Source organism: Dendrobates tinctorius, unplaced genomic scaffold (genome assembly GCF_039654945.1).
Source record: "Dendrobates tinctorius isolate UK_male_01 unplaced genomic scaffold, ASM3965494v1 ptg000166l, whole genome shotgun sequence".
NCBI classification, from domain to species: domain Eukaryota; kingdom Metazoa; phylum Chordata; class Amphibia; order Anura; family Dendrobatidae; genus Dendrobates; species Dendrobates tinctorius.
In genome coordinates, this window is record NW_027361833.1 from 4719944 (window position 1) to 4742907 (window position 22964).

Consider the following 22964-nt stretch of genomic DNA (forward strand, 5'->3'; position numbering starts at 1 on the left):
GGGCCATGGACCGGGTCACTGCTGCTGTGACACATCCCACTGACACCGGCCCGGTTCCGAGTAACCCACAGCCCTGGGAGGGCGACCCAATTGCTTGCGTTGAGAAACATCTGATGGTGTCTCCGCGGCTTGTGTTTTGCATATTTTTACACATTTCCCATAAGGGATGGGGGCTTTGCTCTATAATCACTGCGTTGAGAAACATGTGATGGTGTCCCTGCAGTGTTGGATGTTGATCTCCATGAGTTCATTCATTCTCATTTTTCACAATCTTCTACTAGACATTGCTCCTACTGGCCAGTTTCCTACTCCACATTGATGAGGGGCAATACCCCGAAACAGCTGTTTGTGGATGGATACCATGTTTTGGTATAGGTAGTTTCCTTCATTGGAGACTGCCCTTCCCGTGGTTGTTCCTTCCCGGGGAAAGACCTGGCTAGTCATTGCTTGCGTTGAGAAACATGTGATGGTGTCTCCGCGGCTTGTGTTTTGCATATTTTTACATATTTCCCATAAGGGATGGGGGCTTTGCTCTAGAATCACTGTGTTGAGAAACATGTGATGGTGTTTCCGCAGTGTTGGATGTTGATCTCCATGAGTTCATTCATCCTCATTTTTCTCAGTCTTCTACTAGACATTGCTCCTACTGGCCAGTTTCCTACTCCACACTGATGAGGGGCAATACCCTGAAACAGCTGTGTGTGGATGGATACCATGTTTTGGCATAGGTGGTTTCCTTCATTGGAGACTGCTATTCCCGTGGTAGTTCCTTCCTGGGGAAAGACCTGGCTAGTCATTGCTTGCATTGAGAAACATGTGATGGTGTCTCCCCAGACCATGGCACAGTGGTTCCACCACCACATGCATAACACTCACTATACCAATGCACTACAGGATGTAGCAGTGCCCATGATAAGGGCAGGGGCAGCACAGGAGCAAAATACTGATAAAACAACCACTTAAACACCTAACAATTCATGGAGGGGTGGTTGCCATGTATTATGAATGCACGCATGTGAGGCTTATATGGGGCATCAGTCACACAGGTACATGTAATGCCCACTGTCTGGATTATATCTTATCTCATGCATTATTTAGTGTTCACTGGGTAATTTGGGGTGTCTGTTCTTGTAGGGTGCTGTGACCTATTGTTGGTAAGTAACGCTGCTTATTGTCAGTGCTGTATTAATTATGGCCATTCCATAAATAAAATGCCTGTGAATCAGTGCATCAATATAGGAGCAAGAACAGTTATTAAGTGTCAACTGACTAAAGTGTATATAAGCATAGGCAGTCCACTGTAGCAATCTAGCATTAATACTTCTACTGTACTACTCTACATATGTGTCAGAATTAACTGTTCTTTAGACATGAAGAAATTATGTCTCCATGCTATTATTACTGCAGACTGCATGCTCTGTACTCCTGTCCTCTACATATTGATATACAGTTTCAAGCTATTTCTGACTTCTATATCTAAAGACTTCATCTATATTAGCTGTTTGCAATTTTTATTTTTCCCATCTTTTCTTTTTGGGGGATGACATTATGGATTCATAAATCTCTTTAGAGTTTTGATCTCAAATTCCAACAATGGTTAATCTTGCACACATTAGTGTTATAGCTTAAATAACCACTATATTTGTGTCTGCCTAAATTCCCCCTTCGCTCACCATACTATTTCCTCACTCATCATTCCATTCTGTGTCCGCATACATTCCCACCTCGCTGCTCACACTGTCTCCGCACTCATTCCCTCACTCACCATATTGTGTCTGCACCCATCTCCTTCCTTGTTCCCAATACTGTGTCCTCATACATTCTCCCCTTTGCTCCACATACTGTGTCTGCACCCATCCTCCCCATTCTGTGTCCACATTCATCCCCATTCACTCCTCATACTGTGTCCACACCCATCCCTCATTCACCATATCGTGCCATATTGTGCCTGCAACCATCCACTCACTTGCTTTCCATACTGTCTGCATATATTTCCCTAAACTGTGTCCACACCCATAATCCCCATTGTGTCCACATACACTTCCACCTCACTTCTCATAGTGTGTCCACACCCATCCCCATTGTACTATTTCCTCATGCATGCACCCCCATCTTCAGTTTCATTGTGGTGGTTGTTTTATTTATTTATGTGTGTATCTCATGTGTAAATATGTTAGGGACGGCAGAACGCACTAAACAATAAATAAGTGCGTTCGCCGCCCGTGGTCCACCGTGCAGAAGGTGTTACACTGCTGCTAGTAAATGGCGGACACTCAATATGGCGGTATATCGCACGCGGGTTGCACGTCACCAGGTGTGCGCTGGGCATACTCTGTTGATTCACAGAGGCGCAAAAGCAGTAAACTTAAATACCGAGCCTGTTGGACTCACAGGTCTCAGCGGAATGCACGCACGGTATATGGTCACAGGACTATGGCCCAAGACACAGGGTCAGTGTCCGTCTAGACCTACCGTGCGTGCGGCGTCGCTACCGCGAACGCCGACAAGTGCTGCTGACTGCAGCGTGGCGACTGACACAGCCGCTATACGACAATGCCCAGGAGGGGGCGCACTGTCGGACGCTAGTTCTGTGGAGATATGCACTGTGGCCTGTAGCGTGCCACTGACTGGCGCTGACTCTATGACTAAGTCCCTATCCACACACGTAATATCAGAAGGAGGGGAATCTTAATGAGTCATTCGCAGGTTGATGCATCCGTCATCATTCACACAGGTAGCAACTACAGCCTATACTCGCGCATGGCCGAGTGGCCATGCAAACCTTTTCTAGCCGGGACCTTCTGGAAGCTTCCAGATCCCTGAGCTGGACCAATCAGATCTGGAGAAGGACCTGTGCATGTGACTCCTGATCTCCAAAGGGAGTTCGTCTCGTGAGCATGCTCAGTGGAGCGATGGAAGGACTTAGCCGCTGGAATGGCTTGCTGCTGAGCAGCCTGCATTGCTATTGCTGGCCCAGAGATGGCAGCAGCAACCAGACCCACGGAGCTGGTCTGAGCAAAGCATTGGGAACGATGGGGCTGCTGAGCAAGCTCCTCTGGGGTCGATGAAGAATGGGAGACTGCAGAATGTGAGGCTCTGGATTCCTGCTGTGCAGCTGCAGGAACCTGATGCCTAACAAAATATATATATTACCCATAGACTGAAGATGTGTTTTACAAAGTTTTTTAATAAACTAGCCATCTTCTCCTTCCTCTTGTTTACTATCCATGTTAGAACTAAAGTAGTATCGTATGACAGAAAGATAACAGGGAATATATACTGACGACAAACCGATCTACCTGTCTTTCTTTAGCAATGACTAAATTACAGGCTGCCGTATCTTCATTGAGTAGTAGTCACTCTCTTCTCATAAAAATGTCAACATATTTAATTCCTTGACATTATCAGTCTGTGCATTTTTCTGAGACATGCAAGTTAATGAGCCTGGTATCTTCTCTGTGTTCATCAGCATTTGAGTTCAGCATTTACCTGTAAAAATTGAAAAAAGCTACTACTGTTTCAATACAAACTCTCATTACAAGCTTCTTTTCTGTAGACTGTATGAAAAGAGCTTTCGAATCATGCCACAAGAATCAAAATTTCTACAAAATTATCATTTCTAATAGAAAGTTTTTCGGAAGAAGAGGAACTTTCACATTGAAGATGATGGGCATCAAGAGCACCCAATGGAAGGAGATACACTTGTAAGATCCAAAATGAGGAAAAGTCAGCACTCCGCTCTCCTTGAATAAATAATTTATTGCAGATCGATGTGCAAAGATAACATTAAAAATAAGTATCAAAACATCTGACACGTCACACAAATACTGGGAGAACATACAAACTCTTTGGAGATGTGGTTCTTGGTAGGATTTAAATACAGGACTCTAGCACTGTAAGCTTCAGAGGTAACCACTGAGCCACCATTCTGTCCATACATAATAGTGTCATCTAGCAAGCTACGGTATTATGTCTCATTAAAAAAAGACATACACTACAGGGAAGCAGGTCCAACAGAATCCAAAGTTTCATTTTTTGAGCTCTGAATGCATATTCCAAGGAAAATACAATCTTCGAGTATTCACATTAACCTTCCAATAGAATGCTCAGCCTAGACCATTAACTTAAAGTGAAAGTGCACCAAGAAGGGATCTACTGTAATGGTTTGCTAAGGGCAGCTCTCGTACTTGTTTTTCTACTTTAGCTTTTATGAATGGAACTCAATATCATTAATAATGTATAAAAGTAAGACTGTTATTTCACTGTTTATTTCATAAACAGCCATGACTAAGGTGATACATGGAAAGCAGAAAAGGTGAAAGTTACTTTTTCAGCATTTTTTTTTATATGTGATAGCTTTCAGACAGATGTCAGCAGAATTATTCAGCAACTTCCATCTCAAATTTTCCATCTCTTAAAGCAATATAGTTTTATTACAATATGAAATATTATATGTCTCATGTTCTCTCAAGATCACTCGATGAGGTAGAATACTTAGGCCACATGCACACATCGAGTATTTGGTGACTTTTTTACCTCAGTATTTATGAGCCAAAACCAGGAGTGGGTGATAAATACAGAAGTGGTGACATGTTTCTATTATACTTTTCCTCTGATTATTACGGGCTTGGTGTTGGAGTACAAATACTAAGTAAAAAAAAAAATCACCAAATACTCAACATATGCAGGTGGCCTTAGAGTTGTCTGTTTCATTGTGTACTCCAATTCAAATTTGACGAGATAAGTTGTGCTTTAGCTTGGACTTGGCAAGCATTGAAAGCTAAAATATTGTTGTGTCATGCCATTTAGGGTATGTTTCTGTATGAAAAACGCAGGCTATGACCAAAGTACCAAGCATAAAAAAAGAACATTTTGGTGTACTTTATTGTTTTGTGTTTTTTTTTCATCTAAGCCATTATGATCTAAATGCGTGAAAACCGCATAAAAATGCTGAAAGTAGTGACAAGCTACATTTTAAAAATAAACTCAAGGAAAAAAGTTTGCAGAATTGGGTGAATTTTTTTGAATGGAAATGAACTTACCTTGAATTTTACAAAAATCCATAATCTCCTGAATACAGATTTTTTTTGTAGTAAGCCCAGTGCAAATTTAGGAAAATGGCAGCCACTTGAAGCCATCATGTTGCTGAACTGTAAAAGATCAGCAAAAGTTTAAAAAGAAAACAAAAAAAAATACTCATCTTACCGCTCTCGTGTCCCAACACCCCTCCTGCCTCTGATGTCCACTGCCTGCTGGCCGGTCCTCTGGGTCTTTTCTTTCTACACTCATGCCCTGTGATTCAGAGTTCCGTTCTAGAGTGAAAACATCGAGCCTTGGAGGTCACAGCGAGCCACAACGTTGTGGGGTCATGACATGCCATAAGCTCCAAGGCATGGTTGCGGCTGTTTTAGTGTGAAGACACAGTCATGACTATGGAAAGAAGAGGCCTTGGGACTGGTGAGCAATGGGCATTGGATACAGCAGGGGTGCCAGGACAGATGAGAGGTGAGGTATTACAATGGATATAAAAAGTCTAGACAATCCATTTAAAATGTCAGTTTTTTTCATGTAAAACAATAATTCTAAGACAAATCATTTAAGAACTTTTTCCACCCTTAATGTCACTCACAATTTGTATAATTCAATTGAAAAACAAATTGAAATCTTTTCAGTTGGAAAAAGAGAAAGAAAAAAAGAACTAAAATAATGTGGTAGCACAAATATGCACACCCATAAAATAATACTATGTATAAGTACCCTTTGAATTCAGTCTATTTGAGTAGGAGTAAATCAACATTGCACATCTAGAATTGTTAGTCATGGTTCACTCTGTTTTGCAATAGCACTCAAAATCTGTCAGACTGTGAGGGCATTTCCTGTGTACAGCCCTCTTCAAGTCACCCACAGATTTTCAACTAGATTCAGGTCTGGGCTCTGGCTGGGCAATTCCAAAACTTTTACCTGCTTATAGCTAAGCCATTCTTTTGTTGATTTGAAGGTATGCTTAGGGACGTTGTGCTAAAAGGTGAACTTCCTCTTCATCTTTAGCTTTTTAGCAGAAGCCTGATGTTTGTAAAATTGTCTAATATTTAGAACTGTTCACATTTTCCTCCATCTTGACTAAAACCCCCAGTTCCAGCTGCGGAAAACAAGCCCTAAAGCATAATGTTGCCACCACCCTGCCTCATTGTGTGTATTGTGTTCTTTTGGAATTATGACCAAAACGTTCAACTTTGGTGTCATCAGACACAACACTAGGTATTCTAGTAGGATTATCCCGGCATTTACCTACTTGCATTTTACAGTAATAGCCATGTTCCATAAACCGCTTACAACACAGGAAAGGGATCTCAATGCTGATAGTGAATTAGTCAGCATAAGGGCACAAAAATCTTTCCAAGGCTTTAGATATACCATGGAACACTGTAAAAATGGTTATCAAGAAAAAATTAAATTAATTAAAGCCAATTCTTGATAACCATTTTTACAGTGTTCCATGGTATATCTAAAGCCTTGGAAATATTTTTGTGCCCTTTTGCTGACTAATTCACTATCAGCATTGAGATCCCTTTCCTGTGTTGTAAGCGGTTTATGGAACATGGCTATTGCTGTAAAATGCAAGTAGGTAAATGTCGGGATAATCCTACTAGAATACCTAAACTTTATATGAGTTAATCAAAATCACTTTAAATGATGGCAGGGGTGTACTGATTACTATTTAACATGACTTTAAATGTAATTGGTTAATTTTAACAACCACATCCTTAATTATAAGAGGGTGTTCACAATCATACAAATACATTGTTTTAAGTTTGTTATTTTATTTTTATACTTCCCTTCAAAATGAATTCAGTTTGTTTCTCAATAAATTTATACAGATTATGGTAACATTAAAGTGGAAACAGTTCTGAAATTATTCTGCTTGGTATGATATTTTTACATGACACCTGGCATTTTAATGCAAGTGTGTGCACTTTTTATATCCAATGTAATTTTTTTTGTTTGTTTTGTTCTTTTACATGTTACATTTATGATCTGTTGCATTTATTAAGCTCTGAGAGACCTCAGAGCATAAGGCTGTGTGCCAACGTTGCGTTTTTTAAGCAATTCCACCACATTTTTGCAGCTGCGGAAAGGCTTAAAAAAAAACGCATTCCCATGCAATCCTATGGGATTCTGCAGTTGCTGTGCCAATGCTGCGGATTTTTCCACTGCGGAATCGCATAGCGGGAAAATCCACAGCATGTCCATTAACCCCTTTCTGCCATATGATGTACTATCCCATCCATTTGCCCTGGGACTTAATTCCCAAGGACGGGATAGTACGTCATAGCGATTAGCGGCACTCACGGGGTAAGCGCCACTGATCGCGGCCGGGTGTCAGCTGATTGTCACAGCTGACACCCGGCACTATGTGTCAGAGGCAGTCATGGACCACCCCCGGGACAGTAACCCCTGGCACACTGTGATCAAACGCAATTGCAGTGTACCGGGGGTTTAGGGAAGCATCGGCAGGGAGGGGGCTCCCTCCGTGCTTCCCTGAGCCTCCTGGAGCAGCGCGATGTGCTGCGCTGCTCTGGGGGCCTCCGTCCCTGCAGGTCTCCGGATCCAATATGGCGGCCGCGACCTTCGGGGGTCTGCAGAGAGCCGGCTTCCTCAGTTCCTGCAAAGCGCAGGCAAGAGGAAGCCTTCTGCACTGCCTGTGTGAGATCGCTGATCTGTCACAGCGATCTTTGATGTGTCAGATCAGCGATCTCACACATGACAGTGATGTCCCCCCTGGGACAGTATAATAAAGTTAAAAAAGTGTAAAAATAATTTATAAAAAAAAAAATCGCTAAATAAATTAAAGAAAAAAAATATTCCCTAATAAATTCATTTTTTGGAAAAAACAAAATAAAAGTACACATATTTAGTATTACCACGTCCGTACCGACTCGCCCTATAAAACTGTCCCATTAGTTAACCCATTTAGCGAACCCCTTAAAAAATAAAAATAAAAAACAAAGCAAAAAACAATGCTTTATTATTATACCGCCGAACAAATAGTGCAATAACGCGCGATCAAAAAGACGGATATAAATAACCATGGTACCGCTGAAAACGTCATCTTGTCCCACAAAAAATGAGCCACCAAACAGCATCATTAATGAAAAAATAAAATACAGCGATGCAAAAATAATTATTTTTTATATAAAATTGTTTTCATTGCATAAAAGCGCTAAAACATAAATGAGGTATCACTGTAATCGTACTGACCCGAAAAATAAAACCGCCTTATCAATTTTACCGCACACGGAACAGTGTAAGTGCACCCTCCAAAAGAAATTCTTGAAATGCTGGTTTTTGTTCATTCTGCGTCCCAAAAATCGGAATAAAAAGTGATCAAAAAATGTCACGTGCCCGAAAATGGTACCAATAAAAATGTCAACTCGTCCCGCAAAAAATAAGACCTTACATGACTCGGTGGGTCAAAATATGGAAAAGTTATAGCTCTCAAAATGTGGTGATGCAAAAACTATTTTTACAATAAAAAGCTTTTTTTTAGCGTATGACAGCAGCCAAACACAAAAACACGCTATAAATAGTAAATCAAACCCCCCTTTACTACCCCCTTAGTTAGGGAAAAATAATAAAATTAAAAAAAAGTATTTATTTCCATTTTCCCATTAGGGTTAGGGGTAGGGTTAGGGTTAGAGCTAGGTTTAGGGGTAGGGGTGTGTTGGAGTTAGAACTGGGGGGTTTCCACTGTTTGGGTGCATCAATTCCAGCCAATTCTGCGTTGAAAAAGTCAAATAGTGCTCCTTCCCTTCCAAGCTCTGCCATGCGCCCAAACAGTGTTTTACCCCCATATATAGGGTATCAGCCTACTCAGGACAAATTGCAAGACAACTTTTGTGGTCCAAATTCTCCTGCTAAGAAAATAAAAAATTGGGGGGGGCAAAAATAACATTTTTGTGGAAAAAAAATATGATTTTTTTATTTTCTCGCCCGGGCGTTATAAACTCCTGTGAAGCACTTGGGGGTTCAAAGTGCTCACCACACATCTAGATAAGTTCCATGGGGGGTCTAGTTTCCAAAATGGGGTCACTTGTGGGGAGTTTCAACAGTTTAGGCACATCAGAGGCTTTCCAAACGTGACATGACACCCGCAGACCATTCCATCAAAGTCTGCATTCCAAAACGTCACTACTTCCCTTCCGAGCCCCGACGTGTCCCAATACAGTAGTTTTCTCCCACATACAGTTGTGGCCAAAAGTATTGACACCCCTGCAATTCTGTCAGATAATACTCAGTTTCTTCCTGAAAATAATTGCAAACACAAATTCTTTGGTATTATTATCTTCATTTAATTTGTCTTAAATGAAAAAACACAAAATGAATTGTCCTAAAGCCAAATTGGATATAATTCCACACCAAACATAAAAAAGAGAGTGGACAAAAGTATTGGCACTGTTGGAAAAATCATGTGATGCTTCTCTAATTTGTGTAATTAACAGCACCTGTAACTTACCTGTGGCACCTAACAGGTGTTGGCAATAACTAAATCACACTTGCAGCCAGTTGACATGGATTAAAGTTGACTCAACCTCTGTCCTGTGTCCTTGTGTGTACCACATTGAGCATGGAGAAAAGAAAGAAGACCAAAGAACTGTCTGAGGACTTGAGAAACCAACTTGTAAGGAAGCATGAGCAATCTCAAGGTTACAAGTCCATCTCCAAAGACCTGAATGTTCCTGTGTCTACCGTGCGCAGTGTCATCAAGAAGTTTAAAGCCCATGGCACTGTGGCTAACCTCCCTAGATGTGGACGGAAAAGAAAAATTGACTAGAGATTTCAACGCAAGATTGTGCGGATGTTGGATAAAGAACCTCGACTAACATCCAAACAAGTTCAAGATGCCCTGCAGTCCGAGGGTACAACAGTGTCAACCCGTACTATCTGTCGGCATCTGAATGAAAAGGGACTGTATGGTAGGAGACCCAGGAAGACCCCACTTCTTACCCCGAGACAATAAAAAAGCCAGGCTGGAGTTTGCCAAAACTTACCCGAAAAAGCCTAAAACGTTTTGGAAGAATGTTCTCTGGTCAGATAAGACAAAAGTAGAGCTTTTTGGGCAAAGGCATCAACATAGAGTTTACAGGAGAAAAAAAGAGGCAAAGAAAAAACCGCGGTCCCTACAGTCAAACATTGCGCAGGTTCCCTGATGTTTTGGGGTTGCTTTGCTGCCTCTGGCACTGGACTGCTTGACCGTGTGCATGGCATTATGAAGTCTGAAGACTACCAACAAATTTTGCAGCATAATGCAGGGCCCAGTGTGAGAAAGCTGGGTCTCCCTCAGAGGTCATGGGACTTCCAGCAGGACAATGACTCAAAACACACTTCAAAAAGCACTAGAAAATGGTTTGAGAGAAAGCACTGGAGACTTCTAAGGCGGCCAGCAATGAGTCCAGACCTGAATCCCATAGAACACCTGTGGTGAGATCTAAAAATGGCAGTTTGGAGAAGGCACCCTTCAAATATCAGGGACCTGGAGCAGTTTGCCAAAGAAGAATGGTCTAAAATTCCAGCAGAGCATTGTAAGAAACTCATTGATGGTTACCAGAAGCGGTTGGTCTTAGTTATTTTGGCTAAAGGTTGTGCAACCAAGTATTAGGCTGAGAGTGCCAATACATTTGTCTGGCCCATTTTTGGAGTTTTGTGTGAAATGATCAATGTTTTGCTTTTTGCTTCATTCTCTTTTGTGTTTTTTCATTTAAGACAAATTAAATGAAGATAATAATACCAAAGAATTTGTGTTTGCAATCATTTTCAGGAAGAAACTGAGTATTATCTGACAGAATTGCAGGGGTGTCAATACTTTTGGCCACAACTGTATGGGGTATCAGCGTACTCAGGACAAATTGGACAATAACAATTGTGGTCCATTTTCTCCTGTTACCCTTGGGAAAATAATAAAATTGGGGACAAAAAGATAATGTTTTTGGAAAAAAATATGATTTTTTTTATTTTCACACCCAGGCGTTATAAACTTCTGTGAAGCCCTTGGGGGTTCAAAGTGCTCACCACACATCTAGATAAGTTCCTTTGGGGGTCTAGTTTACAAAATGGTGTCATTTGTGGGGGGATTTCCACTGTTTTGGTACATCAAGGGCTTTCCAAACGCAACATGGTGTCCGATCTCAATTCCAGCCAAAAAAGTCAAATGGCACTGCTTCCCTTCCAAGCTCTGCCATGCGCCCAAATAGTCATTTACACCCACATATGGGGTATCAGAATACGCAGGACAAATTGCACAATAACAATTAGGGTCCTGTTACCCTTGGGAAAATAAAAATTGGGGGTGAAAAGATCATTTTTGTGGAAAAAATATGATTTTTTAATTGTACAGCGGTACGTTATAAACTTCTGTGAAGCCCTTGTGGGTTCAAAGTTCTCACCACATATCTAGATAAGTTTCTTGGAGGGTCTAGTTTCCAAAAGGGGGTCACCTATGGGGGTTTCCACTGTTTAGGTACATCAGGGGCTCTCCAAACGTGACATGGCGTCCGATCTGAACTCCAGCCAATTTTGCATTGAAAAATTCATACGGCGCTCCTTCCCTTCTGAGCTCTGCCATGCACTGAAACAGTGGTTCCCTCCACATATCAGGTATCAGCGTACTCAGGACAAATTGCACAATAACTTTTGCAGTCCAATTTCTCCTGTTACTCTTGGTAAATTAAAAAAAATTGGACCTGAAGAAATTTTTTGTGAAAAAAGTTAACTGTTCATTTTTTTTTTAAACATTCAAAAAATTCCTGTGAAGCACCTGAAGGGTTAATAAACTTCTTGAATATGGTTTTGAGCACCATGAGGGGTGCAGTTTTTAGAAAGGTGTCACTTTTGGGTATTTTCTATCAAAAAGACCCCTCAAAGTGACTTCAAATGTGATGTGGTCCGTAAAAATAAAATGGTGTTGCAGAAATGAGAAATCGCTGGTCAACTTTTAACCCTTATAACTTCCTAACAAAAAAATTTTTGGTTCCAAAATTGTGCTGATGTAATGTAAACATATGTGAAATGATACTTATTAAGCTTTTTGTGTGCCATATCTCTGTGATTTAAGGGCATAAAAATTCAAAGTTGGAAAATTGCGAAATTTTCAAAATTTTCGCCAAATTTCCATTTTTTTCACAAATAAACGCAAGTTATTTGAATTAAATTTTACCACTAGCATGAAATACAATATGTCACGAGAAAACAATGTCAGAATCACTGGGATCTATGGAAGCATTTCAGAGTTATTACCTCATAAAGGGACAGTGGTCAGAATTGTAAAAATTGGCCCAGTCATGAACGTGCAAACCACCCTTGGGGGTTAAGGGGTTAATTCTGCAGAATCGTGGTGATTCCGCCACCTTAGGTTTGCATTGAAAAGTTCACTTTACGCATGTGGCTATGCCCACTATGCAGGGCCGTATTTGCCATTAGGCACTCGTGGGCACATGCCTAGGGCGGGACTCTGTGGGGGGCGGCACCTGAGCAAGGTTTTTGCTTTTTTTAAGTACGGGGTCGACCCTCCCCCTCGTTCCCCTCCCCCATCATACTCACCTCCTCCAGCGATGCCTGCTGCAGCTCCGATGGTCCTGCGCCGATATCTGTTCTTCCCTTGTTAGTGCACGGTCACACGTGGTACCGCTCATTAAGATCATGAATATGGATGCCATTCCACTCTCATAGGCGTGTGCTCCCATATTCATGACCTTAATGAGCGGTACCACGTGACCGCGTGCTCACACACACACAAACAGTAAAAACTAGGCTGGACGTGAGACATACACATGCAGCAGCAGCATGGAACAGACCAAACCACGATACAGGTGAGCCAGATGGAGAATGAGCGGCGGGGGGGAAAATGAGCCGGGTGGAGAATGGGGGCCAGGGGGAAGAGAGGCGGAGGGAGATTGAGCCAAGTATGAGAATGGAGGCGAGGGGAATGAGCGCCGGGGGGAAATGAGCTGGGTGGAGAATGGGGGCCAGGGGGATGAGCGCCGGGGGAATGAGCGCCTGGGGGGAGTGGAGAATGAGCGCCTGGGGAGCGATGAGCGCCGGGGGGTGGAGAATGAGCGCTGGGGGGAAGGAGCGCCAGGGTGGAGAATGAGCGCCGGGGTGGAGAATGAGGGCCAGGGTGGAGAATGAGTGCCGGGAGGGGGAATGAGCACCGGGAGGGAATGAGCCGGGTGGAGAATAAGCAGAGCCTGCACTGGGGAGATGGCTGCACTGGGGAAATGGGTGCACTAGGGAGATGGGTGCACTGAGGAGATGGGTGCACTGAGGAGATGGCTGCACATTCACTGTCAAAATGTTTTTTCTAATATCTAATCTATATCTTCTCCATTTCAGTTTCATTCCATTGCTTCTCATGTTTCCATGTTTAAATGAGAAGAATAATGATCCCGCTACACTATGACATCCCTTCAGATATTTGTAGATAACTATTAAGTTTCCTTTTAGCCTTCTTTCTTGCAAGCTAAACATTCCCAGATCCTTTAATCATTCCTCGTAGGACATACTTTGTAGTCCGCTTACCATTCTTGGTAGTTTTCCTCTGAACCTGCTCCAGTTTTTCAATGTTTTTTTTAAAACATGGTTCCCAGAACTGGACAAAGTATTCCAGATGACGCCTGACCAAGGAGGAGTAGAGGGGGATAATTACTTCACGTGATCTAGACTCAATGCTTCTCTTACTACATCCTATAACTTTGTTTGCCTTTTTTGCTGCTGCATCACACTGTTGACACCTGTGCAGTCTGTGATCTATTAGTATACCCAAGTCTTTTTCACATGTCCTGTTGCTTAGTTCTATTCCTCCCATTCTATAGATGTAATTTTGGTTTTTCTTGCCCAGACATAGAATCTTGGATTTCTCCATATTAAATACCAATTTATTAGTGGCTACCAATTGTTCAAGCTTATCTAATCCCTTCCGAATCCTTCCTCTGTCTTCTCTGGGTGTTAGATATCCCTTCTAGCTTTGCTCTGCCTGCAAATATGATTAGTTTACCTTCAGTTCACTTATCCAGATCATTTTTTGAACAACACTGGGGCCAAGACAGAGCCTTGTGGTAGTCCACTTGAAAAATTCTTCAAATTAGATGTGCAACCATTTATGAGTACTCTTTTAGTACAATCATTTAGCCAGTTATGAATCCACCTAACCATAGCTTTGTCAATCCCATACTTGGTCATTTTTTCAATAAGGATAGTATGAGATACTTTATGAAATGCTTTGCTGAAGTCGAGATATACTATATCTACCACATTTCCCTGATCCACCCAGTCAGTGATTCCATCAGAGAAGGAAATCAGATGAGTCTGGCATGACTTGTTTGCTATAAACCCATGCTGGTTTTGGCTAATTACTGTATTTTTATCCAAGTACTTGCATACATGCTGTTTAATAATTTGTTCAAAGATCTTTCCTGGTATAGAAGTAAGGCTCACTGGTCTGTAATTTCCTGGCTCTGTCTTCTTTACTTTTTTGAAGATAGGGACAGCATTTGCCCTTCTCCACTCTCCTGGGACTTATCCTGTTTTCCAGGATTTTTCAAAGATTATGACTAGTGGTTCTGCAATTTCCAAGGATTAGCGCTTCTTCTTGCAGAGAGTGACATGTTAAGCATGCCGAGACATCGGAGTACAGATATCAATCCATCATTTTATTCAACTTCCCATGACCTGCATGTCCATATAGATGACTTTGGAGAGTTGACTCTACTGACAGAATCCCTTTAAGGGCTGGTGGGTGTCTCATCATGCAAACCCCATCGATCAAAACTTCTGACATGTCTTCCAAAGATGACAAAAGTTTTGTAAAACTGCTTTTAATCTTTAATATCATTAAAAACAAAAATATATATTTCACAGCGTTAGTAAATAAAAAAGAAGAAAGACAGTCTCAAATATAACAACTGCACTGATGAATGTCTTAACTAAATAGATATTATTAACCCCTTTACCCCCCAAGGCTGTGTTCACCTTCATGACCAGGCCAAATTTTACAATTCTGACCGGTGTCACTTTATGTGGTAATAACTCTGGAACACTTCAACAGATCCCAGTGATTCTGAGATTGTTTTCTTCAGACACATATTGTACTTCATGATAGTAGTAAAATTTATTCAATATGACTTACATTTATTTGTGAAAAAAATGAAATTTGGCAAAAATTTAGCAATTTTCAAAGTTTTAATTTTTATGACCTTAAATCAGAGAGTTACTGTATGTCACACAAAATAGTTACTAAATAACATTTCCTGCATGTCTACTTTATAGCAGTACAATTTTTGAAACATAATTTTTTTTGCTAAGAAGTTTCAAGTGTTAAAAGTTGACCAACAGTTTCTCATTTTTCAACAAAATTTACAAAACCATATTTTTTTTTTAAGGTACCACATTATATCTGAAGTGACTTTGAGGGGTCTATATGACAGAAAATACCCAAACGTGACACCATTTTAAAAACTTCACCCCTTAACATGCTGAAAACATTTAGGAAGTTTATTAACCCTTCAGGTACTTCACAGGAATTTTTAGAACGTGGAAGGAAAAAATGAACATTTAGATTTTTTACACAAAAATTTTACTTTAAACGCCAATTTTTTTAATTTTTACAAGGGTACCAGGAAAAAATAGAGCCCAAAATTTGTTGTGCAATAGCTCCTGATCAGGCCAATAGAGGAAACCCACAACAAGTGACACCATTTTTGTAACTAGACTCCACAGTCAATGTATTTAGATGTGGGGTGAGCACCTTGAACTCCAAAATGCTTCACAAAAATTCATAACATTGAGCGGTGAAAATAAAAAAAAAAAAAAATCACATTTTCCCACAAAAATGTTTTTTTAGCCTCAAATTTTGCATTTTCACAAGTGAAACAGTAACAGGAGAAATTGTACCATTCAATTTATTGTTCAATTTCTCCTGAGTATGCAGATACCTCATTTGTGGGGAACACAGGCTTATTCTCACAAGGTAACAGGAGAAAATAGACCTCAAAATTTGTTTTACAAATACTCATGAGCACATAGATACGCCATGTGATGAAAAACTACTGTTTGGACACAAGGCAGGGCTCAGAAAGGAAGGCATAACATTTTGGAAGGCAGATTTTGATGGAATGGTCTGCAGGTGTCATGTCGTGTTTGGAGAGCCCCTAATTTTCCTAAACCCTCAAGTAATGTATCTAGATGTGTGGTGAGTACCATGAACCCCCAGGTGTTTCACAGAAGTTTGTAACGTAGAGCTGTGAAAAAAATTTAAAAAATGACATTTTTTCCCACAAAAATATTATTTTAGTTCCAAATTTTTTTATTTTCACCAGGGTAACAGAAGAAAATGGAACCCAAAACTTGTTGTGCAATTTTTCCAGAGTATGCCAATACCCTATATGTGGTCAAAAACTAATTTTTAGGCACAGTGAAAAGCTCAGAAAGGAAGAAGCGCCATATTTGAGTTCAGATTTTGCTCGATTGGTTTAAGGGTTCCATGTCACATTGGCAAAGCCCCTGAGGTGCCAGAACAGCAGAACCTCCCATAAGAGACACTATTTTACAAACTACACCTTTCAATGAATTCATCTAGGGGTGCAGTGATCATATTGACATAACAGGTGGGTCAAAGAATTGTATACCCTTGGGCAGTAAATTTAATTACATTTTCACCACCAAAATTTTGTTTTAGCCACAGATTTTACATTTTCACAGTGGGAAATGTGTAAAAATGGTACCAAAAGCTGTCCCACAGTTTCTATTCAATGTAGAAATACCCTATATACAGTATGGCTGTACAGTACTGCTTAGCCACACTGCGAGACTCAGGAGGGAGGGATGAACAGAGCACTTTTTGCTCCATGAGCGCAGTTTTTGATAGGGGATAAGTATATGGAGTCTGCAAACTATTCTAAGTGCTAGAAGAGCAGAAACCCCCTCAATTGACCCCATGTTATAAATTACACCCCTTTGGGAATTTATCTACAGGTGTAGTGACGATTTTGACTCCATGTGTGTTTTCCAGAAACAAGCAGCAGTGGACGATGCTGAGTGAAAATTGCAAATTGCAAACGTTGTAGTGACTATTACATTGAAGGAACCAGATCATGCTTCTGGAGACATGCACCCGGAAATTAGTCGAGCTTTCATTGCTACAGAAATTCCAAACATGTGGATGCTAACTGCAATTTAGGCACACTGTGGTGCTCAGAAAGGAGGGGGAATTTAGGTTTGGGAGTGCAGAATTTGCTGAATTTCTTTTGGGGGGGCTATGAACCATAGCTCTTTTCCAGAGATTTTGTGCTACCAGTAACGTGGAAGCTAAAAATATATCACAAATACAAACATGCACTAAGCACTTTTTAGGAGTATACTATGTGTAAAATAATTCTTTACTGAGGCCTGCTAGATCTATGCTGTTACAACAGTGTTTTTTCGGTCCTTGCACACATGAGCTTTTGTACTACGATTTGTCTTTTTCTGAGTCTGTATACTATGTGTAATTTGTGTTAATTATTTGGATAATAAACTATTTGCGATTTATTTTTAGTGAATTTTGGACTTTTTGACTCCATTGTTCATCTGTAGAATCTATGCTTGTTGGAGTGTCCAATGAAAACTTTTTGTCCTTGAGATAGGCATTTTTTGCTGTTGATATTTACTGCTATGCATCAGTGGATTTTGTTCTTCAGGAACGTGGAAGCCCCAATATTTCCATTGACAGATGAGGAACCTGAGTGGGGACTTGCTTTTTTGTGGATTGATTTGAAGCTTTTGTCAGGAACATTTTAAATAATGTTTGAGGTTTACATCCAAATCTCTGAGTAGTGTGATTCAGGTGAAACCCCCAAGGGAGCCACTCATTATAATAAGGCAGCAGAGTTATTCTGGACTCCTTCTGGCCTCCATTCAGCATTGTTCTTGTTTTCAGAAGTGCGCAAAACTGTGGCCAACTGCACTTTTATGCAATACTAAAAAGAATGACACTGCCAAATCACAGATGGCATCCACAGTGCCTCATTACAGGGAATCTTCAACCTGAAGTTCTATCTGAATCACTTATTTCAGAGATTTATACAAAAATCCCAGTGTAAGCGCTCAGCATAGCACACATGATAAATGATAGCCAAGCTTTACTGTGATTTTTGGGAGGCAGAATGAACAAATCAATAGCAGGTGAAGAATTGCTTTTTGAGGTTTTTTTATGCCATTCCATTTGTGGTAAAATTGATAAGATAGCTTTATTATTCAGGTCAGTACGATTACGGCAATATCCCATTTTATATACTGTAGCTTTTTATGTTTCAGCGATTTTACACAATAAAAACATTTTTATGGAAAAATTATTTTTGCATCGCTTTATTTTGAGAGCTATAATTATTTTATCTTTCCGCTGACTGAGCTGTATGTTAGCTTAGTTTTTGCGGGACAAGATGCGTTTTCAGCGGCAGCATTTTTATTTACATTCGTCTTTTTGATCCTGTTTTATTACACTTTTTGTTCAGTGGTATGACGATAAGCATAATTTTTTGCCTCGTTTTATTTTTATGGTGTTTACTAAAGGGGTTAACTAGTGGAGCAGCATTATAGGTTGGGTCGTGCTGCACACAGCGATACCAAATATGTGTACTTTTTCAGAAAAATATTTATTTATGGGTACAATATATGTGTATTTATTTGTTTATTATTTTGTGAATTTCTTATATACAGCTCTGACAAAAATTAAGAGACCACTGCAAAATTTTCAGTTTGTCTGATTTTTCTCTTTATTTTAAAATGTAAATTGCTCTTTTATTCTATAAACTACTGACAACATATCTTCAAATTTCCAAGCACTAAATTTTGTATTTATTTTCAGAAAATGAGAAATGGTCAAAATAACAAAAAAATGCAGTGCTTGCAGACCTCATATAATGCTAAGAAAACAAGTCCATAATCATTTAGAAGCAACGATACTAATGTTTTAACTCAGGAAGAGCTGAGAAATAAATATTTTGAGGAATAACCATAATTTTTAATCATCGCTTTCATGCATCTTGGCATGCTTTCCACCAGTCTTTCATACTGCTTTTGGGTGACCTTTTGCCACTCCTGGTACAAAAATGTAAGCACTTCTTGTTTGTTTGATGGCTTTTCCTCTTGATTACATTCCAGAGGTTTTCAATGGGTTTCAGGCCTGTAGATTGGGCTGGCAATGACAGGGATTTGATGTGGTGGTCCTTCATCCACACATTGATTGACCTAGCTGTGTGGCATGGTGCATTGTCCTGCTGGAAAAAACAGTCCTCAGAGTTGGGGAACATTGCCTGAGCAGAAGGAATCAACTGTTTTTCTAGGATAACCTTGTATGTGGCTTGATTCATACGTCCTTCGCAAAGATTAACCTGCCCAATTCCAGCCTTGATGAAGCATCCCCAGATCATCACCTATCCTCCACTAAATTTCAAAGTGGGTGCAAACACTGTGGCTTGTACACCTCTCTAGGTCTCCGTCTAACCATTAGATGACCAGGTGATGGGCAAAGCTGAAAATTAGACTGATTAGAGATTACCTTACTCCAGTCGTCTATAGTCCAATCCTTATGGTCTTTGACAAACTTCAGCCTGGCTCTACTTTGCTTCTCATTGATGAAAGGCTTTTTTCTAGCTTTACATGACTTGAGCCCTGCCTCTAGGAACCTGTTACAAACAGTTCCTGCTGTGCACTTCACCCCAGCTGCCATTAGCCACTTCTTTTGTCGGTCATTTGTTGTCATCCTGTGGTTGCTGAGTGACATTCGAATTAGATGCCGGTCATCCCGGTCAGTGGAAAGTCGTTTTTGCCCTCTGCCGATCTGTAGCTTTGTTGTCCCCAATGTCTGCTGCTTGACCTTGTTGTAATGGACTACCGTCTTAGAAATTTTAAGGATGGAGGCAACATAACGCTCACTGTATCCCTCTGCTAGTAAAGACAGAATTGAGCCCTTCTTTTCCTCACTCAAGACTTTTCTTTTCAACTCCTTTGGCATGGGTAAAAGTTATTTTTTTCATTCCTATTACTTTTGAGATATTACTAGCACTTGTTTTCCCATCCATCTTGTCCTATTGCAAGAGGATTGTGAACACCACAGCAGGGTTTTTTATACTTTTGTTCATTGGTTCAGGTGATCACCTAATCAGAAGCACATTAAGCAGAATGAGATGTCCTCTGGTTGGAATTCAACTGACACTGGGAATGGATTGGCTGCTAGACATATAGAGAAAATGATGTTTATAAAACTGTGCAGTGGTCTCTTAATTTTTGCCAGGGCTGTATATTTTTGCATTTTTTTTTCACTTTTTTTCTACTTTGTCCCACTATGGGACTTTCACTTTTTGCAGGCTGATGACCTGTAAAGAATAGAAATCCAGGCGTATTCCTATTCTGTATTAACTTCCAGCTCTGCACTCAGCATTGATCTAGCAAGCTTGCTAGCTCTGGTGACCCAGATGTCATCTTGAAGTTATCGGGTCGCCATAGCAATGTTCACGCCCCTGCGATGATGTCGCGGGGTGCCAATCCAAGGGCAGAGGTAGCTTCCTCCTTCTGCCGGCTCTCTAAATGGTGTGATCAATTCTGATTGCAGCATTTAGGGGGTTAAAGTGCCAAGAGAAGTGCAGCACCTCTCCTGGCACTGAGTGCCTGGTGCCAGATGTCAAAATCATCTGACACCCATTGGCCATCACACACGTACAAACACTGTGCATGTGCTCTTGCCATGACATATCCATTCATCCAAGGTCATTAAGTACCAGGCGACATGGACGTATGGATGAGTCCAAGTTCGTGAAGGGGTTAAAAAAGCTAGATCATTGGTTTTGAAATCTCATGTTTCAAAACTGCCTGGTAGAAAAGTGGCCTTGTAGGAAGTAACCAATTTGAATTCAGTAACAAAAATACCAGACTAGCATAGATTTTTTTTTTTATTTATGTGTTGTAAAATAATTCAAAAATTTGTAAAAAAAAATTGGTTTGTGCCACCTTTTTCTGAGACCTATAAGGCTGTGTTCACATGTTGCGTTTTTTTGCATTCTTTACGAAAAAATCCGCTTAAAAGAAGCTTCCCATTCATTTTAATGCATTTTGCACTTTTTATGCATATTGATGCGTTTTTTCCACACAAAAAAATGCTTTGCGGTAAAAAACACAGCATGCTCATTAATTTCATGGAAAATTCCACATTTCTTGCTATTTTCTATGTGTCTGGGGACGCGCGGAAAAAAAACGCATAAAAAACGTGCATTTTTTGGTGCAAAAACCGCGAAAAAACGAGCGGAAAAAAACACGCGTTTTCTGGGAAGGAGTCCTGTTTTTATGCAGAAATTTTTTGCATAAGTGTGCACATAGCCTAACAGTTTTATTTTTTCATCAACTCAGCTGAGTGAGGACATGCTTTTGTATGTGACGAGATGATGGCTCTATTTATAGAAAATTGGGTAACATGCATGTTTTATGGAAGTGTGGTGACTGAAAAAATGCTATGCTTTTTTTTTTCTCTTCATGGTATTTACGGTTTAATTAATTTTCTATTTTAATTGACCTGACTGTTAAAAAAATTGTATATTTTATAAAAATATATATACACCGTATATATATATATATTAAACATATTAAATTTTTTTTTAGTATTTTTAGTCCCTTAAAATGACCTGACCTTGTTTTTTGTCTTACTATATACTGCAATACCCCTTACTTTCTTTGTAAACTATCAACCTTTGGAACTCCTGCCAACTGCTCAGCAATGTGGCTCAGTGGTTAGCACTGCAGCCCTGGGGTCCTGGTTTCAAAGCTCACCAAGGACAACATCTGCAAGGAGTTTGTATGTTCTCCCCATGTTTGGTTTATTCCAAAGACATACTGATGGGGCTCACAATCTAGAATCCCTATCAGGGACAGTGCCGATAATGTATGTAAAGCTCTGTGGCATTAATGGTGCTCAATAAATGAGTAAATTAGCACAATAAAGTTGTCCTCCCATGTGTTTCCTTACTGGTGCCTATGTATAGTACTACAACTTGTCAATTGCTTAAAAAGGACATGCAGTGCTCAGCATAAATGAGTGCACCCCCTTAAAAAAAAAAGATTTTAATCAAGATCTCACTGCACACAACAAGATTTAACATTTTGACTGAGTTTCATAGAACATCTTTTAGTCAAAAACACAAAAACATGAAAATTAGATTTTATCATATAACTTTCACTACGTAACACTTCATTTCATAACTTTACTCTAATTAGTTTTTGCAAAAATTATTTCACCCTACATTAAAAAGTCACTTTCCCCCATGGAGGATAGGTATACAGTTGTGGCCAAAAGTATTGACACCCCTGCAATTCTGTCAGATAATACTCAGTTTCTTCCTGAAAATGATTGCAAACACAAATTCTTTGGTATTATTATCTTCATTTAATTTGTTTTAAATGAAAAAACGCAAAAAGAATTGTCCTAAAGCCAAATTGGATATAATTCCACACCAAACATAAAAAAGAGGGTGGACAAAAGTATTAGCACTGTTCGAAAAATCATGTGATGCTTCTCTAATTTGTGTAATTAACAGCACCTGTAACTTACCTGTGGCACCTAACAGGTGTTGGCAATAACTAAATCACACTTGCAGCCAGTTGACATGGATTAAAGTTGACTCAACCTCTGTCCTGTGTCCTTGTGTGTACCACATTGAGCATGGAGAAAAGAAAGAAGACCAAAGAACTGTCTGAGAGCTTGAGAAACCAAATTGTGAGGAAGCATGAGCAATCCCAAGGCTACAAGTCCATCTCCAAAGACCTGAATGTTCCTGTGTCTACCGTGTGCACTGTCAAGAAGTTTAAAGCCCATAGAACTCTGGCTAAACTCCCTAGATGTGGACGGAAAAGAAAAATTGACAAGAGATTTCAATGCAAGATTGTGCGGA

At 40.1% G+C, this 22964-nt stretch overlaps 1 long non-coding RNA gene across 8 annotated transcripts in view; it reads right to left on the bottom strand.

The window, feature by feature from the left end:
• Positions 1-3167: 3167 nt before the first annotated feature.
• The window catches only part of LOC141053640 (uncharacterized), a 59636-nt gene continuing 39839 nt past the window's right edge, over positions 3168-22964 (bottom strand). For all 8 annotated transcript variants that reach the window (XR_012221245.1, XR_012221244.1, XR_012221238.1 and 5 more), the window contains 2 exons: positions 5043-5150; positions 3168-3489 (listed from right to left, as the gene is read on the bottom strand). This is a non-coding gene — a long non-coding RNA (uncharacterized lncRNA). The remainder of the gene's footprint in view (positions 3490-5042; positions 5151-22964) is intronic.